Raw genomic sequence first — 16,928 nt, forward strand, 5'->3', positions numbered from 1 at the left:
GACTCTGTGTGACTGCACCAGTCACGCCCCGGTGATGCTGTCCTGCCCGACGGCATGGGGAGCCTTGGGCCTTCAGCTTGGCTGGACAACCCCCACCCCACCCCAGTTACCATGGTGGCTTCCAGCTCCGCCTGTGGGGCCACATGGTCTGCTTCAGAGCCAGCTGGGACTAGAGGCCAGAGACTTGCCCTTGCCTGTGCCTCAGTTTCCTCATCTGCAAAATGGAAAGCATAACAGCACCCACCTTCAAGGATTGTTGTGGGGATTCTGTGGGCCGATGCTCTGGTTAGGTCTGGAGTCTTGGGCCTGGGGCAGTAATCACTCCACAGATTTAAGTTACAGCCACCACCCCTCCCCCTCCTTCCTTGCTGCTTTTCTCCGCAGCACTTCGCACTTTCTGGCTACCGAATGTTTTACTTCTGATTCTTATTTGTCTTCTTAATCACAGTGTAGGGACTGCAGGGCTTCTATATACCCTGTTCTCACCTATAGCTGCAGAGCCTCCAATGGTTTCCGCCTCTTAGCAGGTTCAAGCCGGATGTTTGTTGAATGAATGAGTGAATGTCAAACCATTTGTTTAGGTAAATAGTCATTATTGAGCACCCACTCCGTGCCAAAGATCTTCAGGGAATTCAGCCTGGGCGAGGTTTGAGGCACAAAGCGGAGCAGCAGGGTGGCAGTGTGTGTGAGAGGTCGGAAAGCCTGCAGGGGCATGTGGGGGAGCCGACTCAAGGTGGCCACAGACTCCAGGACAGGAAGAGGGACTGAAAGGCTCAGTCTCAGTTGTCTGGCTGTAACCTGGCCCGGGGAGCTTGCTCTTTAGTGGGAAGAGTGTTCCCTAGCAAGATAGCCCTCAGATTTGGGAAGTTCTCCCTGAAGCTGGGTTGTCTGCCAGATTCTGTGCTCGAGTTCACATCCCCGGAATTGCCCAGAGGGAGGCACAGCCTGGTCTGAGGACAGTGGACCTTGGCAGCCTCGCGCCAAGAAGGAGTCCTAGAACGGCGCCTCCCCCGCCTTGCTGGGGCGCTGGCAGGGTGGACACCAGCAGGAGATGGCCTAATGCATCCTGGCAGCTTGGGACTCAACTCCTTTCCTGAGCAACAGGCACGAGGAGGACTGACCGGTGAATCCACTCGCCACGGTTGAGCCATCCGAGGCTGTCTAGCTTCCCTGTGAGCTCAGAGCTCCCCAGGCTCTCCGTGGCCTCCTGGGCACTTCCTCCTACTCTTGAATGTCCCACAGACCTCTCAGCCTCCACCTGTCCCAAATGGAGCCTGCTCTCCTCCCCCAAACCTGCTCCTTCTCCCCTTTCTTCTGTCTCACCCCAGCAGGAAACTGGGGTGCCATCCTCCCCTTTTCCTGTAACCTACGTGAGAGGAGTCATCTGTCCTGTAGATTCAAACTTCGAAATCACTCTCAGACTCTCCCACCTCTCCACCCCCAGGGCCACGCTCCCAGTCCTCCCCAACACCGCCTCCCCTCTGCCACCAGGCTCACCTCCTTCAGATGCGTCCTAGGTCCTAGCGGCAGGAGTTGCTGGGAGGCCCAGTTGGGGAGCAGACAGTGGAGGGTAGTTTTTCCTGCATAGCCGGTAGTCCACATGGGGCCTCCGCGCCTCCTCTGCCTGCCCCTGGGTTGGCAACAACCCTCCTTCCTCGTACAAACCGATAGTGTGCTTGGAGCCCCATGGCTTCTGCACAGACAGGCTCACGGACCCCATCAGTCCTGGGAGTAGGGGGCTGGCCTGTGACTCCACCCTGGCATCTGGTCCTCGCACTTAATCTGTGACACAGGTGTCAGACCCATTTGAGAAATATGGAAAATGGGATCCCTACTTACACAGTGCAGTGGAGAGGCTGGGACTTGGGGGTCAGACCTGGCTGTGAGTTTAAGCCATGTCATTTCCTCTGTGTTTTGGGTGGGGGGCTACTCTTTTTGACCCTGTTTCCTGACCTTTATTATTATTATTTTTTAATATTTATTTTTGAGAGAGAGAGACAGACAGACAGACTATGAGTGGGGGAGGGGCAGAGAGAGAGGGTGACGGAGAATCTGAAGCAGGCTCCAGGCTCGGAGCTGTCAGCATAGAGTCCAACATGGGGCTCGAACCCATGAACCGTGAGATCATGACCTGAGCCAAAATTGGACACTTAACCGACTGAGCCACCCAGGCACCCCATGTTTCCTGATCTTTTTTTTTTTTTAAATTTTTTTTTTTCAACATTTATTTATTTTTGGGGCAGAGAGAGACAGAGCATGAACGGGGGAGGGGCAGAGAGAGAGGGAGACACAGAATCGGAAACAGGCTCCAGGCTCTGAGCCATCAGCCCAGAGCCCGACGCGGGGCTCGAACTCACGGACCGCGAGATCGTGACCTGGCTGAAGTCGGACGCTTAACCAACTGCGCCACCCAGGCGCCCCTGTTTCCTGATCTTTAGATTCAGGGTTATAAGCCTTACTTTGCAGGATTTTGAGAACCTACTCCTTCCTCCCTGCATGACCTTTGGCCAGGTTACTTGTCTCTCAGTGCTTTAGTCTCTGCATCTGGAAAATGGGTCTAGAGCTGTTGGGAAAATGAAACAAGTTAATGTGTAAAAGTGCTTAGAAGAGCACCTAGCATATAACAGAGACTCTGTGTTTGCTACTGGTACGATGATTATTATTCGTTGAGGAAATTTGCACATATGCAGAAGATTTCCCAAACATTTCCAGAAGTTTCATCCCTGGCGTGTCAGCATTCTTGGATTAGACACCCCCTAGGGTTCTTTGTCAGAGGTATGTGTGTGTGCATGCGTGCATATGTGTGTGTGTGTGTGTGTGTGTGTGTGTGTGTGTGTGTGTGTGTGTGTGTTAGAGACCCCTATGGGGTTGGGGCTTGTGGGCAGGAGCTTTAAGCCAGACAGAGCACTATTGAGTCCTGGTCATCCCTCTTATCTACGTTGTGGCCTTGAGCAAGTCATTTCCTCTCCTTTGAACCTTTATTTCCTCTTTCGCAAAATGCAGAAGGCAAAACTATGAGCTTAAAGTTAAGTCAGATAAAGTGTCTGACAAGAAAAGACCCTCAAGAGATGATCGCAATAATTATGATACTCCAGTACATGGCAATCCAGAACCAACTCCCTGGCTCTGTGTATGAGGACTGTCTTTTAAAGTACCCGGGCAGGGGGCTTTCCCCTCTGCCCCTTCCTTCCTCCAGGGAAGTTGCCTGACCTCTGCCCAGCATACTGCTTGTCCTAAAGCCCAAGTGTGAAGGAGTCTCTGCATGGAAAGTAGGGGGCACATACAGTCCCAAAGGAAAATGGGACCCTGGCTTCTCCTTCTTTCTCTGAAACAGGAAAGGAAATCCTCCCTCCCTCTTGGGAATTACTGAACATTTCCTCAAGACTCCAGCTCAGATCTCCTCAGAGACTCAAATGAATTAAAGATGTAATTAAATTAGGAATTGTTCATTATTTGAAGGCTGGGATCCTCCAGGAGGTGGGGTGATGGAGGAGGGGAGGCGGGGCCATCTTTCTGCCAGGGCCCAAAGATTCTCTCCTGAGGGGTGTGTGTGGCCAAGGCAGGGCCTGGAGGCCCAGGAGAGAGAGCTGGCCTCTTCCCCACTTGTTCCGACTCAGAAGGAGTTCCCTACAGTCCCAGTAAGCTTCAGGATGTCCCCTGTCTCTTTGGACAACCTAGCAGAGAGGTCGTCTTTCAGCCTCAGTGTTCCTCTTCCTCTTTCAGCCTCAGTGTTCTCATCTGCAAAATGAAGCCAAGTGGGAAGGGAAGATTTTATTAACCTGTCTTTAAGGCTGCTTTAGGTAGTAAGTTTCTATCTGAGAAATTGGAGCCCTCTCCCTTTGAAGACCTGCACCACACTGCTTGCTCACGGAGTAATTGTGCAGCCCTCCCCACCAGTCCTAGGGTATTTAGCCAGAAATTTCTTAGGCTCAGCTCCCTCATATAGAAGGAAAGGGAACAAAGTAAGTGGGTATGACAGTCTCTGGGGAGCTAGCTGCTGGGGATACTGAGATGAGTGTGATACTTCCAGCCCTGTAGTATCCAGTGGGGAGGCAGAGGAGTTGGGTCTACAAGGAGAAAGTGGGGGAAAGAAAGGCACTTCAGGTGGGGGGAAAGAGCATGTGCAAAGGCTTAGAGGCAGGAGACAGTGTTGGGATGGGGCAAGTGTAACTGGAGCATCGGGGGTGGGGCAGGTGTGTGCCAGGGAAATAGGCTCCTTGCCTGGCATGTGATGGGGAGGGAGAGGGTTAGAGCTCTTCCATGTTCCCAGAGGAAAACAAAAATTTCAACATTGTCAGAAATGTGATGTAGCTGTGACGAGTCCATGAAACATCCAGGCACCTTGGGAAACGGAAGTCACAGCCGTTTGTTCTGACAGTGTGAAAACTCACAGCCTTTTCACTAAGACGGATAATGAAAACACAGGAAAACTAGAAATGCTTTGGTTCAACTCTGCTGAGGATGTGACTCCCAGCCTGCCCAGTTTCCGCCCTCTGGCCTGGATTCGTTTGTGCGTGTCAACACTTGCCCAGACTTGCAGACATCTCACTCCGCCTCGGTTCCTCGTTTTGTCAGCCATCTTCGCTTCCAGTGTTCTTGGTCACTGTGGTTATTTGAGAATGATGTCAAAGAAGAAATCGCTCTCCCTCCCTGAAAACCTCTGGCGGGGGCCACTTCTCTCACAGTCCCTTCTCCCCTTCCTGTCCACCATCACCTCCCCCTCCAACCCTACAGGGCAGCTGGGAGAAGTCTGGGTGGGAGTGGACACAACCCAGGCTGGGGGAGAGGAGATGGGAGGTTCAGCACCGCGGACAGCGACACATGACAGGCTCAGTAGGAGGTGACTCTTTCGGCTTTTGACGGGGCTGGGTGGGTGGCCTTGAATGCTGACTCAGAAGGTCGGGTGCAGGGAGCTAGGTTGGGGGGCTGATGTTGTCAGAGTAGCTCCCTTTGTGCCCAGAGATTATTTTTCCAAAGGAACTCTCTCTCTCCTTTGTTCTCCAAAGCCTTGACCACCCTGTTCCCAGTCCTCCCCCAGCACACACACCAGGTTCCATTTCTTCCTTGCCCTGCAGGTCTTGGGTGTGCTCTCCCTCCCTCCCTGCCCCACTCTCCCTTCTCCAGCCCCCAGCCTGCCTGTCCCTGGGCACTCAGCCCCACCACCCCAGGCCCTCACCCCTGACTCCTGGGGGAGTTTCTGGCCTGGCAGTCACAGGAGAATCTGGTGTGGCTCATCTACTTGCACACTGTGTGACCTTGGGCGAGTGTTCCCGCCCCTCCCACCTGACCTCCTGGCTTCAGAAAGGGGCTGTTTGGACCATGTCATTTCTGAGCTTGGAGCCAAACCCCATGGTCAGCTCTTGGCAGCCACTACCCTGGTGGGGAGAGCTGTAGGCAAGGGCAGGATGCAGGATGTGTGCTGGCTGCTGCAGGAGAACACAGACAGGACCAGGCTGGCTTGGGAGAGGGAGGGGGGGGGGGGCTCCAATGGTGTTTGTGTGTGTGCTGGGGAGGGGAGGCGAGGGCGGAGGGAGAAACGCAGAGGAGCTGCTGGACTAGAACAGAAGAACCCCTTAGCCTGTATATTTAGCTCATCGAGGTATATAAACAGAAACCTGGAGCGGACTCAATGCTCCCCCCCAAGCGTGAGTCATCAGTGCTGCTGCAGCTAAAGTTAGGCTCCAATCACAGGCTCTCTCCCCTCTCCCCTCTCCCCCTCCCCTCCCCCTCTCCCGGCCCTTCTCCCCCTCCCCTCTCCCCTCCCTTCCTCACTCCATCCCCTTACTGCCTCCTTATCTCCTTATCACTTCTTCCCACCTCTCCCCTCTCCCTTCCCACCTTTCTCCCTAAGTCTTTCCTGGATGCTCTAAACTCCATTTCTCCCTGATCTGCCCTTCCCCTTGTGTGCTCTCCCTCTTTTCCTTGATTTCCGCCCCCATTTGTATTCTTCTCCTCTCTCTTTTTCCTCTGTCTCTCTCACTCTTCAGTGTGTCCTTCCCTCTTCCTGAGTGCATTTGGGAAAAGGGTGTCTTTGAACTTGCACTTGTGTTTGTTTGAACCTAGTGATAACAACATGCATGTGTCTGTATGTACTTGAGAGGGGGTGTGCCTGTGTCTGTGTGAATTTGTGTCTTGGTGTGAGGGTGTATTTAACAAAAATGATATCTGTTTGGGTGTACGTGTGAGGGTGTCTGTGGTGTTTGTGAATCTGTGTGAATGTGTCATTTTGTGTCTGTGTGAGCGCATACATGGGAATGTGAGGACTGTGTGTCTGTGTCTCTCTGTGTTTCTTCTCTTTTGGGGGAAGGGGAGCTCTGTGCCCCAGAAGTAAATACTCTGGGTTAAGCAGTGGAGAACCCCTTCCTCAGTTTCCTCCGGGGGTTTGGCAGGCAGGGGGATCTCTGGCCCCTAGAGACTGCTAGCAAGGCAGCTGCAAGCTGCACGCTATCTAGAGAGTGGACCCAAGCTTGGCTCTTGGGCCCTGCCGCTTTCTGCTGTGTGACCTTGGGCCAGTCTCTCGGTCTCTCTGGGCCATGCTTCTGCATCTGCCAGAGGAGCGTGATGACCCTGCTCACCTCGCCGGGGGTGGGGGGGGTGGGGGGGTGGGAGACAGGGAGCAAGGGAATTGTGTATAGAGGTGCAGGTCGATGCTGGTGAGGACATGGTGGTCAGACCCAAGGCCTCTCTGTTAGGTGCATGCTTTCCTGCCTCAGTGGGGCTGATGCTGTGTCTCCAACTGTGTATTTATAATTTATACTGATGTTCAGGCAGAACTGGAGGCTGGATACCCCCCAATGGGAGTGTTCCCCCATCTTAATTAGTGGATGTCCGCTCCCACCTTCAAGACACATCTTGAAAGCTGCTCTCTGCAGGAAGCCTCCCCAGAACTCTGCTGAGGTGTGGATTTGCCTCCTCCATTCCTCTGGGGGTCTAACACCCTCACCGTGGTCTGTGTCTCTGCCTTCAACATGGGGATTCCTGGAAAGAATTTACACAAGGGAATAGTGCGTGTGTGAGTGTGTGTGCCCCGGGGGCGGTGCAGGAGAGGAAGGATGAGAGATGGAGAGCAGGGGAGGAGCGAGGTGCCAAGAGCTTGGGCTGTTTTAGCCCAGGTTCTGCTCTCCCAGAATGGACAAGTGTCTGGGCCGTCAGCTGAGGTGGTGGGCCCAGACTTTGCATCAGGGACTAAGGAATGGGCTGAGAAAGCATCAGTCCTTTGGCCCCAGGGTGGGTGGGGACTGATGAACAGCACCGCTCCTGGTACGTTCTCTGTCAGGGCAGCCAGGGTGATCTGCTCCTCTTCAGATGACCCAACATCCTCATTCTCCATCAGTCTCCCCTGCTTTATTTTTTCTGTATAGATTGATCATCATCTGATGTCCTATGTATTTCATGTATTTATCTTATGTATTTTCTGACTCACCCACTCCAGTGTAAGCTCCATGAGGGCAAGGGCTTCATTTTATGTACTGCTGTACCCCCAGGGCCTAGAACTGTGCCTGACACACAGTTGGACACTCAGAAGGAGCTGCTGAAGAGACAAAGATGGCCTGTCATATCCTCCTATGTGATCATCATTCATTCATTCATTTGTTCGTTCATTCATTCTTTTAGCAGACCTCTGATACTTAACACTGTGCCTCACTCTTTGCCCGGCTCCCAGCCTGGCAGGGGCAGAACAGAGAGGTAGCCCATCAAGACTGGGTGGGAGTGGGGGACCCCTGACCCGGCCTGGTGTGATCCCAGAAGAGATGTCTGAGCTGGGCTTGAGGATTCGGAGGCGCTCTTTAGGTGGAGACATTTGATTATGGCTCTTTCTACCACCCCCTGCCCCTTCCCTGCCCCAGGACTACTGCCAAACAGAGGGCAGGGCTGGGGATTATTCTCTAAAAGCCAGAGTTGGCGAAGGCAAAGAGTAGGCCTCACAGCTGGGAAACTAGCTCTGTGATTCTTCCTGGGGGTCTGGGAGGGGGTGGATTCCAGTTTTAACAAAGATCAAACCCTGAAAGGGACGATAGCCCTGATGGTGGAATTTCAGGGCCTCTGGGAGGCTGGAGCACCCCCCCCCCCCGCCCCTGGGCAAAGCCAGCCTGCTCCCTAAAATGTCCGTCCTGAGCCACCAGGGGTCAGAAGGTTGTAGGGCAAGGGCCAAAGCCAACCTGGGCCGGCCTCTCCAGCCCTGAGCCAGCTCCCACCTGCACAACCCCCACTCATCTCTCCTTGATGGTGACTTTGAAGGCGACTTCCTGAGGCTGGACTGCTGGGGCGCCTGCCTTTGTCCAGTTGAGGATAAAAGGAAGTGTTGCCTCCTCTATTATTCTTTCTCCAAGCAGCAGGAGCTCCAGAGAGGGAGAGGGCGTGAGAGCACACGCGCACGTGCATGTGTGAGAGACACGCGCGCACAGAGCCTGAGGACAGGGAGCAGGACAAACAGACCGAAAGGGAGCCAGACACACCAGGAGACAGGGAGTCACAGAGAGGAGAAATGAGAGCGAGGAGGGGGACAGAGGAAGAGAGATGGAGACAGAGAAAGGGGAAGACAGAGAAACAGCCAAGGAGGAAGGGAGCTGCCAGGAGAACCAGGAAGAAGGAGAAAGACACCCACAGAGGTAGAGGGCAGGGATGCCCCCCAGCTGTGCTGATTTCTCTCCATTCCTCCCCTCCCTCACCCCTCCCTCACCCCTCCCTTAGGCTTCCTTCGCATCTCTGCCCCTGTCCTCTGTCTCCAGCTTCCACCCCTCCCTGATTCGCCGCCTCTCCCTCTCGGTGCCTGTCTCATCCCCACCGCACCTTCTGCCTTCCCAGGCTGGGGAGTTTCTGGGAGCCAGGCTGGGGGAGATATCAGGCACCACCGTCCACCCAGGGAAGGACCAGAAACCAGGACCCTCCCTCCCTCCCTCCTTAAGCTTCCAGTCCTGCTCCTCTGCCCTCTGAAACATCCCTCAAAATCTGTCTCGTCCCTCCTGTGAGCAATACGGCCCAGGCTGGTGCAGGCCTCGGGGCCTCATCTTGCCCTCCGCATTCAGCTCCCACAGCACCCAGCAGGGCCTCCTCCCCAAACCCGACCTTGCCCCTCCCCACTCACACCTCCCTCAGCCTGGCATTCAGAGGCTGGGACTTCCTGTTGTTCCCACACAAGCCTTGCACCTTCATACCCCCAGGCCTTTGCTCCTGCTGTTACCCCTGCCTGGAATGACCTTCCTGCCATGCTTTGGCAGAAAAGCTCTTACCTGCGCACTCCCCAAGTCCCTCCAAGCCTTCACACAGTCAAGTTCACAAGGGCTACTGTGTGAAGCCTTCTCCCAGGAACAATGGTTTCCTCTTCTACTCCACTTACCCTGGCTGTCTGAACATGGCTGTCCCCCACCGGGCTGGGTTTTGTCATCGCTGTATATCTAGCCCCTGGCACATAGTAGGTGGTCATTAAGTATCACTGAGTAACCACCCGGGGTAACCGATGGCATGCCGCATCGCCTCTCAGGACCTCAATTTCATCAGTAAGATGGATCTGGAAATGGAAATGACTGCTCAGACCACTGGCTTTCAAGAAGTGCACTCAGCAAATATTGAACACCTACTGCATGCCAGGTTGTGCCTGCCGGATGTTGTGAGGCAGGAAGGAGATGACGTGCCACTGGTCGAGCACCAGTCGGGTGTGAGGGGGGCTTCTGGCGCCTCTGTCTGGGGTTGGGTGTGGGCAGTTCCCTGCTGCTCTTCTGTCTGTGTTCGCGCCGGAATAAACCCACTGCCGCTACGTCCTCACCCTTGCTGGTTGTAGGCTGCTGCGGTATCGAGTCCTTTCCAGATGCACTCGGACTTGATTCTTCAACCCCCATCCAGAAGCTTCTAGGGTGACAGTGGCCGCCTTTGGCTGAGAGTCAGGGACTTGCCGCCCGGCAGGAACCTGAGGATCCTGTAATCTGTCCCTTCTCCCTCTGTCTCCAGCCTCCTTCCTGGGCAGGTGGGAGAAGGACCTCTGTCTCTGTCTCTGTCTCACACACACACATACACACACGCTCACTCTGGCGTGGAATCCTGCTTCTGCCGCTCATTAGCTGCGTGACCCTGGATAATTTACTTAATTTCTCCGGATTTGCGTTCTTCCATCTATAAAGTGAGCTTCATGATACCTCTCACCCAGCACTGTTGCCAGGGTTAAGTGGGCTAACGGAGTAAATGGGCACCTGTCAGTGGGGAGGAGGGACCCCCCTGCTCCTTATCTAGGTAAAATGCCACAACCTCACCCTTCCTGCCTGGGCAGGAGTCCTGTGGCCACAGTGACCCCAGGGAGGGTGGGGGATGCTAGCATCCTCCTGGTCCTGTCTGGCTTTGACCTCCCGCCAGCTTAGTCCAGTTGGGAGATGGATTGGCTGGTCCCAGGCCCGGTCAGCCATGTCAGCTCCGACTTGACATCCACACACCAGACGTGCACTTGCACGAGGCCCGTGTGCATCTAGCTGACTTTCCAGGAGACTTGCAGAGGGAGGGGAACCGGTGCCACAGCCACACAAGCTACTCACATCGGGTCCTCCATGACTCTCTGGGGGTGTTCCCCTTCCACGTGACCCTGTCTCCTCCGTTTTGCTGTCCCTCCTTTTCTCTCCCTTCACGCTCCACACTTTCTCTCTGAAACTTCCTCTACTGATCCAGCCTCAACCCCTAGACTGGGCTTGGAGGGCACCTTGGCCTCTCGGAACCCATTCCTCTGTATCCTCTTGGCCCACCCTCCAAATCCCTCCCTGTGTCACCCACAGCATTTCCAGACCTTTCATCGCATAACATGCTCTGGCCCTGGCAGAGGCCTGGTACCTAGTAGATGCTTAATGAAGGCTTTCGGGATGTTGAAGTTCATTTTCGGCCATTGGTTTTCTCCTATCACGGTGGGCTGCTCCTGGGGCCTGATTCTTAGGTGTTCAGGATGCTGCTTGGCGCTGAGAGCAGTCCCTTCCCGTGCCCCAGGGGGAATGTGTTCTAAAGGGGGACAGGGCGGCCTATGTGAGGGTATCCTGGGCCAGGTTCTGCTCTGGTAGGTGGGGGCCACTTTGCCGGTGTGGGATCCTGGCAACTTTAACTCTTAGAGTTTTTGAATCTCGGAATCCAGAATCCTAGTTAAGAGCACAGATTCCGGAGCCAGACACCCTGAATTCAAATACCAGCTTTGCCATTTATTAGCTGTGTGATCTTGAGCAAGTTACCTAACTTCTCTGTGCCAACGGCTCCTCCTCTGTAAAATGGTAGTGACGATTTACAAGATTGTGGAAAGGATTAAATGCGTTAATATTTGTCAAGGGCTTAAGTGAGGGCCTGGCGCAGATAAACGCTTTGTGTTTGAGAAATAAATCAGCGTGGATTTCGAGGGTATCGGAATCTTTATCTCTGTGTGTTTAGGATCTTTAGTTCTGGAAGGGACTCCATCTCATGTCCTGGAGCAGGAATTCCGCCCCAGTTTCCTTCAGCCCCAGCTTGCTTATCCCCATTAATAGATTCTCCTTACCCTTCTAGCCACTTCAATTGCTAGAAAGTTCTCTAGGGGACAGGAGTGAGCCTGGGATGCTCTGGGAGTAGGGAGTGGGGGGCCTGGTTGGGCTTTGGTCCCTGGGGGAGTGGAGAGGGAGCCTGGCCCGGCTGTCAGCTCAGGCAGGTGTACCGAGGGGGCTCCGGGCCAGGGTCTGTCTCACTTACCTCCTGGTAGGCCCCCGTTCCCAGGGCATGGCAGGGCCTAATGACTGTGTGCGGCTGCTGCAGCCTTCTGCAAATACCAGGCACAATACAAATAGCAATAATGAATAAACGAAGCTCCCGCAGCCAGCGAGGGCCTCTGGGAGGGACTGCCGCAGCCTTGCCTCTTGCTGAGACCTGGAGTTGCAACCCCATCCCCCAGTAGGTTCAAGGGTCGCCCCGTATCCCCACTTCTTCTATGACCCTCTGCGGCCTCCCTGTGCACAGAGCCCACCCCTGTGCTAAGGGCAGAAGAAAGGAAGAATGGGTAATGAAAGCATAAAGTATTGAGGGTGGACATAAACACTACCTCTCGCCCGTGTGGATGCTTGAGGGTGGCTGGGGAGGGGGTGATTAGTCCTGCTGGGATGGGGAATGCCCTAGAACCGTGGAGGGAGGCAAATTTCTGCTTACGTATGAAAAAGAACTTTGAATGATCAGAGATGCTCAGAGAGCAAAACAGCAGCCCAGAGGAGTGGTGAGGTCAGCGTCACCCCAGGGATGCAAGCAGGGGCCGGGCGGCCGCTTTGGAGCTGAAAAGACCCAGTCCTGAGAATTCGCTATCTGGTGGCTTCTCGAGGTCCCGTCCAGTCTTTTGAACTTCATGAAAATGTTGCCAGAGGACACCGGAGAGAAAGTGAGCAGTGTCTGGTGGCTTCTCCCTGACTTCCTGTCTGATTGCTGTCACTCTCCTGGGCCTGGGGCTTTCCAGCTGAGCCCGCAGCCGGTCAGGGCATGGAGTGCCTGCCCCAGCCACCTTATTTCTGCCTCCATGCCTTGGCTTATGTCCTGTCTTCCTCCTCGAGGCCATTTCTCCACCCATTACCTCTCCTCTTATCTCAATCCCACAGGAGCATTTAAAGCGAGGTGCGGCCTCTCGCCTTTGGTGAGGCCATCCGTCCGTTGAAAACCCCTGATCTGTGAAGCCCATTCCCTTCTGAAATAAACCCACTCCACAAATGGACACCTGGTGGCCAGCTTACTTCATATCTCGAGATACCTCCTAGCCTAGGTGTGCTTACATGACCTTTCATTGTGGTCTGGTGGCAAAGGTTTGTCTTGTCTCCCTGGACAGATTTTTTTAAATTTAATGTTTATTTATTTTTGAGAGAGAGAGAGACAGAACATGAGCAGGGGAGGGGCAGAGAGAGAGAGAGAGAGAGAGAGAGAGAGAGAATCTGAAGCAGCTCCAGGCTCTGAGTTGTCAGCGCAGAGCCGGACGCGGGACTTGAACTCTTGAACCACGGGATTGTGACCTGAGCTGAAGGCGGATGCTTAAGCGACTGAGCCACCCAGGTGCCCCTCCCTGGACAGATTTACGGGTAGGAAGGGTTGAATATTTGTTGAGCACCTACTATTTGCCAGGCACGATGGTGCTAAGCCCTTTCTAGACTGTTCTCATTCTGCGAGGTGTGAACTTTTATTTCCATTTCACAGATGAGGAATCTGAGGCTCAGAGACTTTAAAGGACTTGCCCCAGGTCCTCAGGCTGGAAGCCACAGAACCAGGATCAAACATGAGTGCTCCTTCCTCCACAGCTCTGCCCATCTGCCAGACTAAGTGGCCCCAGGACAGGCCTCAGTATCCGCAACCATCCCCAGCCTCAGCCCAGTGCAGGAACCATCTCCCCTCCCTGAGCCCCCATTTTCCAAGGAGAGGAGGTAGGGGTGGAGAGGGCTGAGTTGAGAGCCTTTCATCCCTCAGGCTCCTGTGGCCCAGGCTGCCCAGGGGAAGTGGAGAGGCTAGGGGCATTGGTAGCTGGAGAAAAAAGCGTCTGTTCTACTTCGGAGCCCTCTCAGAAGCCTTCCTGGAGGCGGTGGCCTTTCAGTCAAGCCCTGAAGGTTGGAAGGAAGCACGGATGTGGATGAGAAGCGGGAAGCTGGCCGGGCAGAGGAGCCACCTTTGGAGTTGAATCGTCGCCTGCTCCACCATTTAAGAACCGGTGGCTCCAGATGGGCAGCGCCTCTCTTGGGCGGTGGGGGCGCCCCTCTCCCCCAATCTCCCAGTATCTCGGTGAGAATCCGAAGTGTTACGTGGCCAAGCAGGCACCTGGGACACGAGGGTGGTCGGTAATGGGGTCCCTCCCTTTTTACGCATGACGCAGCCCCCATGATAGGACCCTCCCCCCAGGCACGACCCCGAATTTTAAGGGGGTGGCCGCCAGGCTCGGGGCGTCCTGCCCCTCCGGGAAGGGGTGGGAGCTCACCGAGCCGCCGCCGGGAGTCTGTCTGTCGCCTCCACGCCTCCCCCCTCCAGCGTCCCGCGCCTGCAGCTTTCCCCGAAGACATTTGGTGTCAGTATAAGGACGGCTTTGCCTCGCACGCGGCGCGGCTCGGTCTCGCCGCCGCCGCCGCACGTCCCCGCACCGCCGGGCGCTCGGGCTCCTCCGCAGCCCCCGCCGCGCGCAGACCCCGCGCCTCGAGCCCGGGGCCGGAGGCGCGAGCCGAGCCGAGGCGGGCGAGGGACGAGCCCGGACCCCGCGCCGCCGCCGCCGCGATCCTCCCCGGGCACTTGCCCGCCGCTCGGTCCCCGCGGCGCCCCCGCCCCCGGCCCCGGCCCCGGAGCGCCGCGCTCTCGCCCGCCCCGCCGCCCGCCGCGCGCTCCAACTCCGGCGCGGTCCGCCGCTCGTCCGCGCTGCCGGCTCCTCGCCGCCCCTCCCGCCGCGCGCCGTCTCCTCCCGCCATGGCCCGGGCCCCGGGGCCCGCCGCCCACCGCCCGCCGCCCCTCGCGCCCCAGGGGCTCAGCTGATCCTGAATTGGCGGGGTGGGGGGGGAGCGGCTGGCGGGGCCGGGGGTCCCCCTCGAATTCCGGCTTCGGGGGGGCACGCGGCGTCCCCGCGCCTCTAACCTGGACGACCCCCCGCTGCCCTGCCAAGTCCATGCCAAGGTAGGTGGGGGTGGGGGGAAGGGAGGGAGGGCTCCGCTCCGAGGCCAGTTTCTTGGCGCGTCGGGTGCTTTCTTTACTGAGGCGTTTGTTTATTTCTGGGGACCGGTCCCCCCCCCCCCTCCCCGGACACACGCGTGCCCATCAGGTCGGCCCCCATCCCGTGCTTTCGGGCAGGTGCCTTGGGAGGAAGGACGGGAAACTTTGACCGGTTCCTTCTCCAAGGCCACGAAAGTTCTCTCGGTGCCAATGCTGAAGCCGGCTGAGCCAGCGCTGCAGAAATTTATTCAACAAGTCAGGCTGCCGGCCGCGGGGTTGGGGGTGGGGGGTGGCGGCGGTCTGTGTCTGTCTGTCCCGCGGCCCCTCGGTCGCTGCGGCTCTGCAACCAGCTGGACCAGAGCTGGTGTCAGTGTCCAGAGGGCTGAGCTGGGAGTATTGGCAGAGGGAGAGTAGCAGGAGGGGGATTGAATGGGGGAATCCCAGGCAGGCGTTAACTTTCCTGGAGGCCAAGGTGGTAGTGGGCCCCCTCCCAGGGCAGCACCCCCCAGGGGGCTACTCAAGGCTTCATTGCATGAAGCCAGGCCAGGGGTTGGAGCGGGGACTCTTGGGGGTAAAAGGAATCCTCAGCAGGTTGGGGCTGGTTATATAATGAGTGTTTATGATGATTGGGTTTTAATTGTCTGCTGGCTGGTGTGTGTGGAGGATGTGGGGGCCAAGAGGCCTTGGCAGGGGGTGGGAAGGCCTCCTGGGGGGGGCATGATGCCTGGGGGAGGGGGCTTTCGGATGGGCCCAGGCTGAGGCATCAGTCAGCTGCTCTGCTTGTGTCTTTCTCTTCCTTCAGGGTCCTGGGGGTTCTGAGCTGTGGGTTAGGTTGGCATGTGGGGAGACCCCTGAGCTAGATTCTGGCCCTGGGAGTCTGGGTTCTGGGTCTAGGTGTGTGTGTGTGTGTGTGTGTGTGTGTGTGTGTGTGTGTGAGAGAGAGAGAGAGAGAGAGAGCGAGAAAGCTTGCTTGCGTCTCTTGCCTCTCTGGTGTGATGGGGTCTGACACGCCATGTGAGGAATGTCCTAAGGCTGGAGTGCTCAGGGTGGCCTGAGCAGGGACCCAGTCTATCCTTCCGTCTCCCACCGCCCTGAGGATTTGCCCGGCAGATAATGGCCACCACCTGGGAGCTAGGATGCCGTGCAGACGGGGATGTGGTGTCCATGGGCTGGGCCCGTGGGAAAGGGTCTGGCTGAGGAGATCAGGCCTGCTTCCCAAGACTGCAGTCCTCGTGCCCTGCTCACGCTGTCAGGTCACCTCTTGGATCAGTATTTCCCCTCAGCACCAAGGACTGGCTTTGGAAACTCTTGTCCACCCTTCAGGATAAACTTTTTGTTCAGACTCCAGGACCTGGGCTGGGCTGGGGACAGGGTGGGGAGTCTAGCCACCTCCCTTGCTGCCTCTACCGTCAAGGCTGAGCCAGAGGGAGGGGATGCCAGTGGGTGACAGGGTAGGGCGACACTGAGTGGGGACCAATTCTGAGGCTGCAGTTGGGGGGGGGGTGGGGAGGAAAGGGAGGAGGGAGGAGCACGTCCTGGGGGGGGTGGGGCTGAGCTGGTCTGACACCAAATTCATGAAGCCCCGTGCGCCCTGGAGGTGCTGCCCTCCCTCCCCAGCTGCTCAGAGCAACCCGGCCCTGCCCCTGGGCACCAGGAGGGTCAGCTCTGGGGAGGGGCTGCAGGCCTGGCAGAAGTACCACCCCCCCAATCCCTTTCCTGTCCACCTCATTAGGGGTGCTTCTGAGAGGGTGTCTTCTAGGCCCACCAGGGGGCATCACGCAGCAGTTTCTGAGTCCCTGTGCCCTGACTCCCCTTGACCTTGGGTGCGGAGGTGGGGGCAGAGGTTGCTGTGAGAACGGCTCTTCTCTCGCTGTCACCGGCGCCAGATGGCCTCCCCCGGACAGCCCACAGCCAAGCCGTCTTAGGGACCGCTGTGATCGAAGCTCCTCCGTGTCCTGGACCCAGCGCCACACCCTCAGCGCTGGGCGTCGCTACCTGTGACTCTCCCAGTCCCCTTCGTCATGCCCCCTGCGCTGCCGTTTCTGCCACCCTCACCTCGCACCCCAAGTGGGACTCCCCTGGGCCTCAGCCCTCCCAGGAAAGTCTGTTTCTGGATACCACTCGGCTCTCCCCCACCCTGGAAGGGCTCCCGCCCCCAGGCAGCTTCTGAGTGCTTTCCAAGGTAACAAACAGGCTCTTGTGAGGCTCCCCTCCGCTGCCTTGTTCTCCGAGTGCCCAGCCCCCAGCTCAGGGTGCTCAAACGCCACGTCTGGAAAGATGGGATGCCA

General features: G+C 56.8%; 1 protein-coding gene across 2 annotated transcripts in view; it reads left to right on the forward strand.

Moving 5' to 3' along the window:
- The first annotated feature begins 14,374 nt into the window (after positions 1–14,374).
- CACNA1I (calcium voltage-gated channel subunit alpha1 I) overlaps positions 14,375–16,928 on the forward strand; it is a 117,235-nt gene continuing 114,681 nt past the window's right edge. For both annotated transcript variants that reach the window (XM_045465897.1, XM_045465898.1), the window contains exon 1: positions 14,375–14,604. The gene's annotated coding sequence lies outside the window, so the exon portion shown is untranslated. The remainder of the gene's footprint in view (positions 14,605–16,928) is intronic.

The sequence above is a fragment of the Leopardus geoffroyi genome, chromosome B4 (assembly GCF_018350155.1).
Source record: "Leopardus geoffroyi isolate Oge1 chromosome B4, O.geoffroyi_Oge1_pat1.0, whole genome shotgun sequence".
NCBI lineage: Eukaryota > Metazoa > Chordata > Mammalia > Carnivora > Felidae > Leopardus > Leopardus geoffroyi.